We start from the raw sequence: 14,649 nt of genomic DNA on the forward strand, positions 1-14,649 counted from the left end.
GAGCTCTGATACTGTGGGAGCAATTCTTGTAACTGCTCACTCCTCTTACATGCATCTCACTGTCCTTTGTGAGAAAGAGTTGCTCTGGATGAATTCAAGAGACTGGATGTTCAGATCACCCTTAACTCTCCTCAAAAATACATTTATTTCTGTAATGTATTATGCAATGTTCTCATCTTTTTAAATAGAGTTTTATTAAATCTTAGTCTAATATATGCTCATCTGTGTAGTAGCCAGGGGTTATATTGAAATATCATAAAGAGAGCCAAAAGTATATTAATAAAAAATGTACTTTTGTTTGGCAAGTAAATCCTCTTGTACTTACCTTCAGTGGTCTGAGCTAACAGCTGCTGGATGCTCCATCATTGCCTTGTCAGAAACAGTGAAACAATTCTGGTTCTTTAGCACAAAGCACATTTGATGTACATACATATGAGACATCACTGCTTCCCCCATTCCTCAGGGATAGGATAGCTGTCCCTAAACTGTGTTAAGTTCCACTGTCTCCACAGCCTCTCTTCTAATGGTACACCCTTCATCGGAGGCTGTATCCCTGTCCAGGCTTTCTCAGCTGTCCCTTCCCTGGTGCCTATTTTCCCCCAGACTATGTCATGCTTGGGATTGATGGAGTGGAGGTCTTGCTGTTTCCAGCCCTGCTTGGTGCTTTGTTTAGCCCCACTTCTCTGAGTGTTTGCTGGAGCCAGCAGTGGCCTTGCACCTTTCTTGAAGACTGGCATTGCTGTGTCAGACCCTGTCATTATCCTGACCTGCTTGACTGAGTCACTGGGAACGGTGCTTTTTATAGTGCTGCCAGTCATTAGAACTGGAAATGGTAATAAAGGACATAGTGCTTATTATTTAATACTGCTGAGATACATGTAGTGAAGAGGTCAGATGCATAATTTAACCACAGGGATTCCAGTGGCCATGTTAAATCACCCTTCTGAGCTAATGTCCTGACTTGGCACATAAATCTTGGTCTTTAGCTTGGATTGTACATAAATATCTTCCCTTAGCACAATTCACTTGCAAGGCTTTTTCACTGCTAAATGATTCTTTGAAGATTTTCATCTATTCTTTATCACAACATCAACATCACCATACCGTTATAAACAGAGTACATGTGTATTTCTTGAGAGGTATACCCTAAACCAGCCCTTAGTCAAAAGGCTAGAAGAAAAGTCTTTTAAATGGCCCATGTATCATCTCACCTGTGTCCAAAGGAAGGATGCTGAGAAACACTCTTTGTATTTTTTTTCTGTGTGGAAGCCTGAGATCTCCTTTTAGACATTTGCAAAGTGGTGCTTCAGGTAGATTATTAGCATTTACACAATGAGCAACATTGTGATAACTAAACATACCTAGCAATGAAGCTTAGCAGGAAGCTGGAGTATGTGTTCAGCAGGGACTTTTCTAACTCTGCCACTAGTTTCCTTAGTGTCTGCATCTTCTGACCATCTGCAAAGCCAGTTGTTATCTTGGGACAACGTTTTCATGGAAGCTCTTAGTTACAGGATTGATGGTTGTTGGTTTTTTCACTCTGTTACTAGGATGACCCATCCTCTGTGTTTGATTGCATTAAGTGGTGGGGTTGTTTGCCGTTCTGCACGCTGATTTGTATAATGGAGACCAAAAGCTGGTGATGGATAAGGACTGGGCTTGATTAAATTGCAGAGGTTGATGGCACAGCATCCCTCTGTGTGCACTTGCAATGTTCCAGATCATTCCACCTCTTGGGGGTTGGCGTAAGAGGGAAGTGGTTAGTTTACGGCTGCATTTTAATCACTTGGAGCAATTATGTAATAATATTTCATGTCTAGTCACAAGGGAATTCCTGTTGTGACTGCTTTTATGCTCCAGATGCTTTGTTTTCCTGCAATGCTGTTCGCTTGGCTCTCAACTTCCCACTTTATTTGGTTTGAGTCATCTTCTTTCCAAAGTGATATGGCAGTCGTTTTACCTGTTTGCCACTGGTTCAAACATTCTCATGCCAATTTGGCTGAGCCTCTAGCAGATTGTCCCTGCCAAAAAAAAAGTGGAGCTGAAGTCAGAAGAGCCAAATGATCCAGGGGCAAGGATGTCTGAACTTGGATTGGTTTGGTCGATGACTGGTGCTCTTTGCTCCTGCAAGGGGAGATGTCTGTGCTTAACTGGTCTTCTTTCTCCTTGCTTTTATTGCAGTTCTGGCACTTTTCTGGGTACACCTTCATTTGATTCAGCTTGTTAGCCTGGTAGAAAGCTTCCTCTTAAAAGAAACTTTTTATTCTTTTCCTGGGTGCTCTACTGGGTTAATCAAAGTTATATTGTTCTATGCAGTAACGTGTGCTTTAGTCTCTGGTATTGCCTCGTGGTATTATTGCTGATAACTGCAAGTAGCCGGAAATGATAAAACAAATACATTTCTTTGTGATAATAGTGATGATGAATTTGGCATATTTTGCAGAATAACATTTCTTAGGGTAGAGGATAGGTGTACATTTTAAATGGACTTTCAGAATACAGTTATTAATTACTTTGAAGGGATCCCTCTGACAAAGTCCTTCCCAAAATAAGAACTGTGCCACCCTTATTTACTCCCATTTGTGCCTGTAATCTCATTTGTTTCTGCATATTCTCCAGTTGGCTGGCCTCTGCAAAGAGACTTTAGAAATGCTGATGTTTCTTTTTTTTTCTCTGCAACTGACAGGATTTCTCTTGTCAGTGTTAGTTTCTGGCTGACTGGCTTCTACCTAGTCCCAGATCAATGAAAGCCTTGAGTTATTGTACCCTCTGCGGTAGTTGGGTCAGAAGTGGCAATATTGAAGCTACTGCATCACTTTGTTTCCATTGAACAGATTGAAAGGGGTGTAGGGACCTGCAAGGCCTAACTTGCAGAGGGCAGAAAGTCTGTTCTAAATTTCTTTCAGCCAAGGCTTTGGAATGACTCTCAGCTTCTAATGGGTACCGAAGGTCTCAACGAGTCCCTGTGGTCAGAGGTACCCAGAAATACTGCCAGACCAGAGCAAACATCTTCTACTATTTTCTTTCATGGCTTCCTCAGCTATGCGAGAGATCCCAAACTATTTTTTTTCCTTCTTCTCTCTGCAAGTTAGCTGATGAAGAGTCAGTGGTTACTGCTCTGAGCCTTCACAGACTTGAAAAATCTTTCTGTTAAAGAGGAGGCAAAGGGGAGCTGTTGGCTTGTCCTGCTGCAGCTGCCCTGGTGCCTGCTTGCACACACCGAGTGTGGTGATGGAGTCTCCTGACTATCAGGACACAAGTGAGCAACACCCTGAAAGAACAGGGGGAGTTTCTGGGTGAGGGGCATCAAGGAGGGGGATGGCTCTTTTGGGAACAGCACCTGCAACTTCCCATGTGAAGAACTGTCCTCTGCAAACAGTAAATAATCTGATGTGATGCCAAATGTGATGTCGCAAGGCTTCTTGCTTAGTGAGCCTAGATACTGTTTTTACTGATTCAGGAGTGTTATGTACCAGCCAAAGCCTTTTAAAGCAGTTGGTTTAGAAGACAGAGACTGGATTAAGACCGATACTGACATGGGAACTCAGGTTGTTTTGAGTTTTTGTCTGGCATGGATTCTTTTTCACTACAGGAAATGTACATGCAGTTCATGTTTATTATCACCCTTAAGATAAAGCATCTCAGTTACAGGAATCTGATTTCAGCTTACCATAAATAGTTTGTAGCATTGCTAGAACTAACAATGATCCTTCAGGAAGGTAATTCCGTATTGAAATCTCTTTAAGACATTCTTAGCTTTCTAAGGCTTGCTATCGAGCTTTTCATATCATAATTTTTTGTGTATATGTCAAACAACTGCCTTTTTTTTTTTTACCTCCTGGATGGACGTGATGTTTGAAATGCTTCGGGTTCTGTTTGTTTTTGTTTCCACTCCCTAACACATCCTGTATCTCTGTCACGTAATTTAAATATACCGACCCTGCCCATGTTGTGACAGAAATTGCTGGCTGTGGTGAATGTTTACTGCCTGTGCAGGCAGTCTAACCCCAAATTTCTGAAGTGCACGAACAGTTTTAGCTCTTCTTACCCTGGCTACAAGACTGCAGTAATAAAAGGTGACCTCGTGTTTTTTTTACAGCATTTGTCAAAGAAAGGAACTGGCACTCAAGAAGGCATGTAATTTGGAGCCAGTTCTGATGTTAATGTTGAGATGAGGCTTACAGGACAGCCAAACTTCAGGGATTCATTTCTTAATGAAACAACATCTGGAATAGCACAAGATTTGATTTTCTTGAACTTCAAGACTTCGGCCATACTAATGGTGAAAAGTCTTGAATTAAACCTTAATAAATCAGTTCTAGAGAGCTGCTAGATTCAGAAAATGCTGAAAGAGATACAGTGCTTTTTTGAGATCTTTTTGTGTCTCTTTTGTTTTTTCTGTCAGTGTATTTGTTCCTGCCCACCCGTCATCCCTGCTCAGGACAGCTACTCTCACTCCCTCCCTTTCATATTCCTTCCCCTTCCCGCTCTTCTGCAGCACAGCCAGGCTGGCGCTGGCTTACCCGCAAGTGACTGTGGAATTAATTAGGCTGAGATCTTGCTACAGAACAAAGGACTGGGGCTTGCTGCAGACAATGGGTAGAAGATCAGAGTAGCCCTGTTGTAGGAATATGCTGCAGCTTTGCAGCAGTGCTGAGTGTTCAGTTCTTGCACCGAATTCCATCAAAACAGCTTTTCTCAGGTTTTGGTCACCTCAACTCAAACGTGTACTTAGTTGTTGTAATGTAATTTATTTTTATATTTTTTACCAGCTGACTTTTGACAGCAGATGACTTTGTGTGTGTTCTGAATTCCTTTTTAAAGTCAAAGGGAAAGGAAGGAACTTGAAGGAGGAAAAAAGGAGTTTCAACACCCTTTCAATCCGTGTCATCTGGGGTGTGTTGCAGGGGTTTCCAGGCAAACCCCATTTCAGTGTTTGATAACTACTCAGCACTACTGGAGTTGCTCTGGTCCACACCCAGTGTTGGTGCTGGGAAGCCTGCCCCCACACCAGCCTGTAAAAACTGGCAGGCAACAGGGATTATTGCGTGGGTTGAGTTATTCCTGCTGATCCATGCCGTGTCGTACCTGCTGGGAGCAAGCAATAGGTTTGTAGCTATTCCCACAAAGAAGGATCAGTGCTGTGCTTGGTGTGACTGGCATGCTTGGGGTGGAACCTCCTGCCTGTCCTGTGAGCTGATGAGGAGAGGCTGAATATGCTCTGGGCATGATGGGCTGGGTAGGAAATTTCAGTGGGTAATACAAGGCTTTGTTAGCATTTTTTATTTTTTCTTATAATCTGGGAGAGCCTCAGTTGCCGGTTGTTAACACTGAAAAACAAGAACAAAAGATTAGGTAAGTGGATATATCCTGATTCTCATTTCTGGGATGCCTATCTAGATTCCCCAGGAGCAAAGCTGTGAGAATCAGGAATGCTGCTTGTGAGATGCAGGGAAGTGGTATGTTCACCTTCTCCAGCAGCAAGTGATTTATAGTTACCCTTGTGCATTGTTTTCAGAGCAGGGTGGTCTGCTTCCCTAAAAAAGGTTCTTTGCCTCCAGACAGTGGCGAAGGAATTCATTTTGGCCCAAGTACTGTCTCCCTGCTGCTCTGCAGCACTCTGGAGCTGCCTGCTTTCCTCCTGGCCTTCAGGCCAAAGTCCATGATCATGCAGACAGTGTTGCAATGTCCACCCTACAAATATTATTTGGATTAAGGGCTAGGGACTCTAAATTAAACTGTAAGACATTTTCTCTGCTGTGTCTTCCATGGCTGTGTAAAATGTTGTCTGCTTGAACAATACAAGCTTGACAGACCAGTTTCATCTTCTGATTTGTAAACCAAGTGGAATATTCTTCTCCCTTCTTCTCTACCCTTAATATTTATTTAGGTCTGAATTAATAACAGACCCTGGGGGTTTTTTCCTCTCTCCTTTTCTTCTTGCCTGAGTTGCAATAGCTGTAGTTTGCAAATGATGAGAGGGCAAGGTCATGGCAGCAATAATTTCATGTCAGAGTTAAGGTGTCTGATCTTTTTATCTAAGGTGGCAAGTTTTTCTCATGAGGAATGTCTTTCTCCTCTTGTCTACTGCTTCACCCTTTTCCATTTCAGAATTTTATGCCATGCTTGAAGTTGTGGGGTTTTTTCCCCCGGATTTAAAAAAGCCCAACAAGATAGTAAACTAGGTTTTGCTGTGTCAGCCTTGTCAAGCCTGCAACGTATTTTGAGCATGCATGTTTTGGCAGCCTGGAAGATACAAGTCCACAAAGCATTAACTTATTTTTGATAATGAGATGGTAGTGAAAGTTAATATTTAACTACAACGTTGCAGGGTTTTTTTACATGTGGCTTCTATTTTCAGTGCTTAGACCAGGTCTAAATACAAATTTGATAGCTAGTTTAAATTTTTTAGTTTGGTCATGAAGTCAGTACCAGCAGAACTGGACACACCTTGTTCAGAATACACGTGGTTGTAGGCTGGAAACTGAGGAATGGAACTCAAATACCACTTTTCAGTGTGGGTGTGTCTCAGTCCTAGGGATGGGCATGGTTGCTCATGGTCTTTTTATGCAGCCAGAGGGAGGCTAGGGGCTACAAGGTCTTACAGCAGAGACTAGACTGAAAATTAAAGTCAGTTTTGTGGTGAAATCTTCTAATCATGTCAGAATACATATAGAAAAGTTACTTAGTTGCAGCACAGGGATGTAAAAGAGATGTTGAAATGTCCTGATGCTGCTCTGTGGAAAATTATTAATATAGTGTTATGAATGCTGTGCAGGAAAGCTGCAAGCAAGATTTTGTATCTCCCAACTCTTTGATGTTAGATGGCATTATGGAGTTGGGAAAAACTAAGTAGATCACATCAGCTGAGAAACAAGTTAGTTGACTAATCTGTGGATGGCGAAGGCTGGAAAAGATCTAAATGTCTCAGAATAAAGGGAACTCCTACTGAAAATAAAAGAAGTAGTGATGGAGAAGTGGGTGGTACATGGATGCTGCTAAAGTTGATTTAATCATGTTGAGTATTCAGAAGATTGTCATATGATTAACAAATAATATTTTAATTGTTAGCATATTAACAATTATTTTTTACTTAGCAAACTTCCTTCTTCCCTCTCCTAATGGGGAAGAAACCAAATCTGTGATGAAAGCAAGTTTGGGAATAAAAGAGCTAATTGTTCCTGACTGAAGTGTGAAGTTGTAGGGTAGATGAAATTTTTCAGCTTTTCATTGTCTCAGGGGGCATTATCTTAGGATTCTCTTGATGTGCCCAGTGGACAGCTTGGAGGGTCTTTTTTGCTTATGGCATAGACTAAGGAGCAATTTAGTGCAGAACACTAAATTTAAAATCTTTTCCAAGTTAGTTTACTGGCATTGAAATGGAGTCAATGTGTGTCCTTCTGCATATTTGAAATTCCGAGCTTGTTTTGTGACTGCAATGTTGCAGCCTTCTCGTCAAGCTGGGGATATGTCCCTTAAAGGTGAGCCATGACTGAAAGGCTTTAGCAAGGCCTTTCAGCTGCCTGGGGGGGAAAAGAGGCACACACATGCTGCTTGTGAGCAGGACAGCATCTCCCTGTGAGGCACAGTGGGCACAGCCTGCTTACTCCGAGGTAATTAATGTAAGAGGCACTGTGTCTCTGCCTCTCCAGTTTCAAGCAGCTTGAGCAAACCTGTGCCTTAGGTTTCCCATTTTGATGACAGAGTCAAAGTTTTCACACCAGGAGGAAGTGCTGTGCTCTGTATCAGTGCTCACACACTAATGCGTGGCACCGAGCCTTTGTGCTTTATTTTTAAGGCTGAAATAGCAGACTAAAAAAATATGTGCTTAAAAAGTTAATGCAGAAATTACACAGCTAAGACATGCACATCAGAAAATTGTGGTTTGGAAGGAGATGTATTTCAGCAACTTAAACTATGTTAAACTTCAGAAACCATTAAGGAAACTTGTTAAGTCCATGGCTATGCAGTCCTGTACTATTTTGTAGGGATGGAAGCTGTTTTCATAGTTCATATTATGCTGCACAATCTAATTATATCTTTCTTGGAAGACAGCTAAGCACATGTCCCCTGGCTTGTGTGCCACCCCCTCTTTTTCTCCCCACTCCTCTCCCTCCCCATGTCCTCAAAATCTTTGTCCCTGTGGTAGTATCAAAAGTCATGTCTTTGCTTTACTTTTCAAATGGTGCATTGCCCAGGTGGTCAGTCGTGTCCATAGTTAAAACAATCTGACAATTTCTGTGTACATGACCTTGTGCTTACTGTTCACAAGTCATTTTTCTGGGCTGCAGTTTTCCCTGCCAGGTGTCTGCTGTGGTCAAAAGTGGTTTACTGGTTTCTGAGAGTGAAAAGTACAGAAAACATTGTTTCCACTGTAAAAAAAAAATGGATAAGAAGCTGAAGGAAACAAGTCCTTCCATCTGTTGAGTTAGCAAGCTCCAGTGTATGGGGATAAGGGACCCCATATTTGTTAGGAGTGGGAAGAAGGCAGATGTTGGGCTAAAGGTCATACTGTGGTACCAGCAATATTTCTCTTGCCACCTGAGTAAAAGCTCTTGCAAACCTGGATGATTATAAACTTCTCAAAATACCAGTGTGTACTTGCTCAGTAAAAATTTTGTTTTGAAGTATTGAGGTTCTAAGAGCTTAGGCACTGTTCAAAGATCTCAGCAAAAGCATCCACTTATGATAAAGCTGAGCAATGTTAGATGTACTTGGCTTTTAGAGGTCTAGCATCATAGAGAGAGGAAGTAGCTTGAAAGTCAGGTGTTGACTGTGTCTTGGGTTGAGGCATTCCAGCGTAGGTGTGGTGTAGGCTTATTTGAGTGGCTGTTCCAAGAAAACAAACAACAAAACCTTTCAATAACTGGTTTGTTGTTTTCCTTGTGTGTTGTGTTTTTAATGACTCTTCTGGTTTCTAGTCCATGTGTCTGATGAAAAACATAAGGAAAGTTGTTGTTTGGAGAGGTTTGGTTCTAAATGTGACTGGTATAAAAAAAGGATAAAATTATTAATTTTTATACCTTCTTGTCAAGTCTTCCAGGATTAATTCTATTAGTTTTTTACTCTACCTAATTTTCTTATTTTCAAATGTGATCTTGATATTTCCACTCAGCTGATTGTAGTGATGGTCACAAAAATGCCATGTATTCTCAAGAACATTTTATTGACACTTAAAATACACATCAGGAGTACTTTGCCCAGCTATGAACTCAAAGGAGAGGCACCATTACTCTGAACCCTGAAGGTTAAATAGTTTAAATGCTCTCATTTTGCCGTGGCTGAGAAGGAGATACAGAGATGCCTGTGGCACTAAACCCCCCGCCCAGCTTTAGGTGTTGCAGTTGGAGCATCCCTCTGGGAGGCTTCTTCTGCAACCTCCCTTGTGTGTTTTTACTGCACACTTATTTCTTGTGGAGTTGAACATCATACCCCTTTCTGGGTCTCATGCACTTTCTTTAAGATTAAATGCTGACAGAGTGTCATTTTTGCAGGGGGCTGAGAAAGGGAGGAGGGAAATTATGTCCTTTAGCAGTCTAGAGGGAAATCTTGGTACAGTGCTGTCCTGTGGCTGTAATTATGAGTACTACTCAGATTATTCAGTTCTGTGGAGAGGAATTACTGGTAGGTATAATCTATTAGAACTGCTGGCTGCTTTGCTTTCCTATTTGTTTTGGGGTTTTTTTTTGGTTTTTTTTTAATAGTGCTTGGTCTGCTGACTTGGAGCTTTTTCTCCAGGAGACTGTTCTGCCTTTTTTAAGGTATATTGTATGAGAAACAGAATTGTATTTTTTTATTATTTTATTATTTTAAACTAACTCTGGTTCAGGTTGTTGGGGAAAAAAATACTGTGAGATAGTTTTTTAGGAAAAAGAACACTGTAAGACAATATGAAGGCATCACAAATTTAAAGTCTCACTGGGTAAGATGTTTGCATAGAAGATGGATTCTAGTTCTAGTGCAGGGTAAATTGACAGGGTTTGGTTATAAAAAGATGGAACAGGAAGGAGAGGAACAAAGGGAGATGAGACCCAGCATACCTCATTGATGAAGAATCGATTCTTATTTTCATTTATTGGTCCTAAAATCTTTCCCTGATGAGCAGACAAGCTGGTGGCTTTTCCCCAGGCAGGGTTTGATGCTGCTGTGACATACATGATACATAGAGGACAGGGCTCCCCAAGTAGGACCTTCGCTCAAGGGAGTGGGAGGTCATCAGTGGCGTGTGAGGCATCTAGATGGAGAGTGTGAAGGCTGGCACAGCAGCCAGGTGCTGCCTGCCTGGGGAAGGACCAAGGCTGCAGCTTCATTCCTGCTGACAGGCTTAGAGCCTTCCAAGGCAGCAGCTCTGCTGATCCTCTGGTGTCTTCTTGCTGAAACCACTGCAGAGAGCAGTCACAGCAGAGCTGCCATCCACCTGTTTGGGGAAGGGGGTGCTTTCTTTCAGCAGCAACCTGGGTATTGAGCAGTGGAAGCAGACTGTGAAACCACAGTATGGGAAGTGGGGGTGTGTTTCCAGTGCCCCTCTCATGGGATTCTTGTGCCAGACTCTGAGCTAGCCTTGTACCAGAGAATCTCTCCTGCTTTCTCATTGCTCCTTTTTAGGACAGAAGGGTCTGCCTTGCATATCTTGTGATAAGGTGGTGAAAGTAGAACCTGCCAAATCCTCAACAGGCATTACCTGTTAGCAGGGGGTATTCAGTGCCACAGACAGCATATGGCCACTGGAGTGCAACGGCTTCTGAGACAAGAGCCCTTAATTCACACAACTTGTGTTTGTAGTTACAAACATGCAGCAGACTTTACTTTATAACTTATAGCAATGCAAATACTGATGCACGGCATGAGCCCTGTCCAGATTTTCACCCTTTGTAAAGAAGTTATAAGATGGTTACTATTTGGGTGTGTTACCTTTTGCCAGGTGTCTTCCCAAGCATCCCATGTTTTAAATAGTCCTCCATCTTGCCATGAATTATAGTGAGTCACAGCATGGGTGGTGACTCACTGATACCAGTTAAACATTAGGCTCCTGAAGGTGTGACTCCTTCAGCTTTGACCAAAATACCCTGTCACAACATGAAAAAAATCACTTGCAATACATTGCACATCTGCATAGGTGGCAAATTCTCTATGTTGCTGTACTGTTATGAAAAAGAAGCTTTTGCTCTTTAATGTTCCTTTTCCACCAACATATTTTAAATGTAGTTATTTTTGTTTTGGCATAACAATACAGTTCTTTTTGTTCATCAAGTCACTTTATCTGATCTCTTTCTTGTATTGGGAGGACGGATGGAGGACAAAAAGACTTACAAAACCCAGGGGCACACAGAGAAATCCCAGGGAAAGGTTAGAAGCATTCTTTCTTCAGGCTTGACTCTGTCAGCTCCCAAGTGGGATACCAGGGGATTCAACCAGAGCAGTTATAGGATTTAATGGTTTCCCTGCTTGTAACAGATTAATCTGCCCTTTACAAGAGGTGGTAGAGGATTACTGTCCAGTCTCCTGCCAAAACAATCTCCCAGTGCAGATTGACTTGGAGTGCCACTTGAACTGTCACCAGCTCTGCACATCCCAGTGTTTTGTTCTGCATGGGAACTTGTCACTCCTTTCTCCTTGGAGCAGATCTGAGTGTTATCTTTGCAGGATGAAACTACTGGTGCTGGGAGCAGGACCTGCCATGGCTCTGGGCACAGCTGTGCCGTGTGGGCTCATGTCAGCTCTGTTCTTCTCTGCTGAGCCCAGGTGTATGTAAGGGGAGAGGCAGCACTGATGTTGTATAAAGGTTCCTGCTTAATTTCTAGCTCTTCAAAGACGAGGCTTTTCCATGGGGAATGAAAGGGGAACACAGGTCTCTGGCAAAATCTCTGTGCTTTCAGCATGACAAAGCTTTGCCGGTTTGCTCTGCTGCTGTGTTAAGATATGTGGGGATGATACGCTTGCTATTAAATATGTATTTTGTCCTATTAATGTCATTCTTACCTGAGGCTGCTCTTGACTCCAGCATCCATTTTTCTTCTTTCTCCTTATTCTCATCTGCCTTTGCAAGCTGAATGCCCTGGTGGCACCTGCAAGTGTCCTGCCAAATTTATTTTGGGTAACTGCTTCATGGTGACCCCTCTCTGGTTTGTGACAGCTGCCAGAGGAGAAACCAGGATATAATTCAGCTTATATATAATATATGTATGTTTTGAATATATTATTGATTATATTAATATTATATTAATATATATTTTATATATTTTACTGGGCAAGTAATTTGAGATCATGGCAGATTCTCCAGAATTGTGTGTTAAAGTAACTGTTGATATATTTCATTATTTGTGTATTTACAAGTTTGGAGGGTTTTGCAGAGGGAGGTATTTTGGGAAGGTCAGGAGCTGCCTGGTCTGTCAGGAGTCTTCCTGTGTGGAGGAAGATCAGCTCTGATTTCTGCTGACCTGCAGTGAGGCTTAACAGAGGGCAGAAAGGGCCAGATGCAGGGTTTGCAAGGAAATAGATGTTTTTGTTTTTAGAGCAGCTGGGGAGTTGGATAATAGCCTCAAAAACAAACAAACAAGGGATGACTTGCAGATAAGTAATGGAGAGGAGTGGGCGTGTTTTGGGCACCACTGAAGGACAAACTGATAGACTGACTTTTCTCCTGCTTTTAAACTCTTGCTCTCTGTGCCCGTGTGCCAGAGGGGTTTGACATCTGTTGTCCTGGACTGAAATTTCACAACAGCCCTTGATGAGATTTTGGCTCTTCCAGCCAGGAGCCTTTGCCTCCGTGTAATCTGGTACTGCACATTCCCTGCCTGGGGCTTGTGTAAGGGCCTGCTAGCCCTGGCTAGCAACAGCAACCTGAGAAAATGGAAAGGCACCAGGATATCTCCCTTTTCTTTTTGCACTTGGAGGACACTACTGTTCCTCTGACATCAACTAATGTAAAAACGAATGATTGAATTTTTAAATCTGTTCTCTTTTTAATAAACTTAATTTTTTATCTACCAAAAATTGATTTATCAATTATAAGCAGCATCTACACCTTCTGGATTGTGAAGATTAATCTGGAGAATTTTAAAGCCTGCCTCTGCCTCAGATGTATCCTCTGAATTTTGTTTTGTTTGTAGCTTGTCTGGGCAGATATTTTTGTTTGCTAGCTGGAGATTGGTTCTAGAATTGCTAGTATTAGTAATTGCATTTCCTCTACTTGCTGCTGAAAAGTCAACATTTTTGGAGAGCAATCCATAGTGCCTTGCTAAGTTCTTTACTGCAAATTATTCATAGCTATCTGGTGGAAAAAATCCTTCCTCATACTATGGTTCTTTAGTGCCTCCAGTCTGTAGGGTGGAAGATGAGACATATATGTCCCAACTTGTACAAATCATGAGTGGGGAATTCAAAGTACATTTAAATTAAACAAAAAGCCAGAGCCTGAGTGCTGGCACATTTCTTTCAGCCACAAAATTGCTATACCCCTTGGAGAGGTGTATATTGTAGCAAGGACATCTGTGGTGTTGGACCAGAGGGCTGAGTCTTGCCTTGTTTGTGGAAGAGCTGTGCGTCATGGAAATGCTTGAAAGTGCAGTGCACCTAATTGAACTCTTTTGAGGGGAGGTTTTTTTTTGAAGTTGCATCTGACTTTTAAAAATAAATTGCATAGTTTTACTTTATGTTTTTGGCTATGAAACCTCAGTTACTGGTGTCAGAAGGGCTGCTACTATTACATTACACACAAACAGCCATTTATTCTGCAAAGTTTCGATTCTGGAGTATCTGACTCTCCAAAGTTAGCTGTACTTATTTGTCATGAAAAGTGTGTGGCTGCCATTACCATCAATATTTGAACAATTCACAAACCACGGGCAAACATATCCTCTTACATTTATTCAAGGGTATAAGAGTAACTATCCACACTTTACACATAAGAAAGATTACATTACATGTCTGAGGGCAATGAGGATGTTGGGCTAAAGCCAGGAATGCAGTCTGGTTCTTCTGGTTTCCTCTACCTCAGAGGAAAATGGCTTGGAGTTTAGGGAAGCCTTGCTAGAAACCTTGTTGTTCCCATCTTTCTCATGGGGATGAGGCAGTGCCCTAGTGACAGGTTGCCTGAAATTGTCCATTTCCCCTTTCTTTGGACAGAAGGGTTAATTTCAGTATTAGCCTAGCTTTATTGTGGAGGTTCAGATCCTGTCTGGTCTCTGAGCTGTGAAAAGTCATTGTGGGGGCTGCTGTCCCAAGAAGTTGCACTGGGACTTCCAACTGCTCTGTCTGGCTCCGTGCCAGAACTTGTCCTGACAAGTTGTGCCTTTATTCAGTCTCCATCTCCCTTCCACCACCTAGGGAAATCACGATGCTTTTCTGCAAGTGAAAGCAATGTGACACTGGGAGCCTGGAGCAAATGGCCATCAGGGGTCTGTGGCAAAGGAGCTGCTTTTCCCCATGTTTCCAAGCAGCCCTGAGGAGATTAATTGGAGCATTTGCTCTTAAATTTTCGGGTTTGCTGCTGGTGGGCTTCGTGGGGCTCTGGTAACAGATGTCTGGGGCTGGGATGGTGAGATGCTCCAGCAGCACCAGTACAGGTACTGCCATCACCTGATGGAGATTTCCCCTTTGGCTAACCTCCTGTGGCCTGGAGAGGGGAACCTTTAAGTGTTGGATATTGAC

General features: G+C 42.3%; 1 protein-coding gene across 2 annotated transcripts in view; it reads left to right on the top strand.

Annotated features, from left to right (window-relative positions):
• SLC22A23 (solute carrier family 22 member 23) overlaps window positions 1-14,649 on the top strand; it is a 109,477-nt gene that overhangs the window by 3,338 nt on the left and 91,490 nt on the right. The window lies entirely within an intron of this gene.

The sequence above is a fragment of the Camarhynchus parvulus genome, chromosome 2 (genome assembly GCF_901933205.1).
Source record: "Camarhynchus parvulus chromosome 2, STF_HiC, whole genome shotgun sequence".
NCBI classification, from domain to species: domain Eukaryota; kingdom Metazoa; phylum Chordata; class Aves; order Passeriformes; family Thraupidae; genus Camarhynchus; species Camarhynchus parvulus.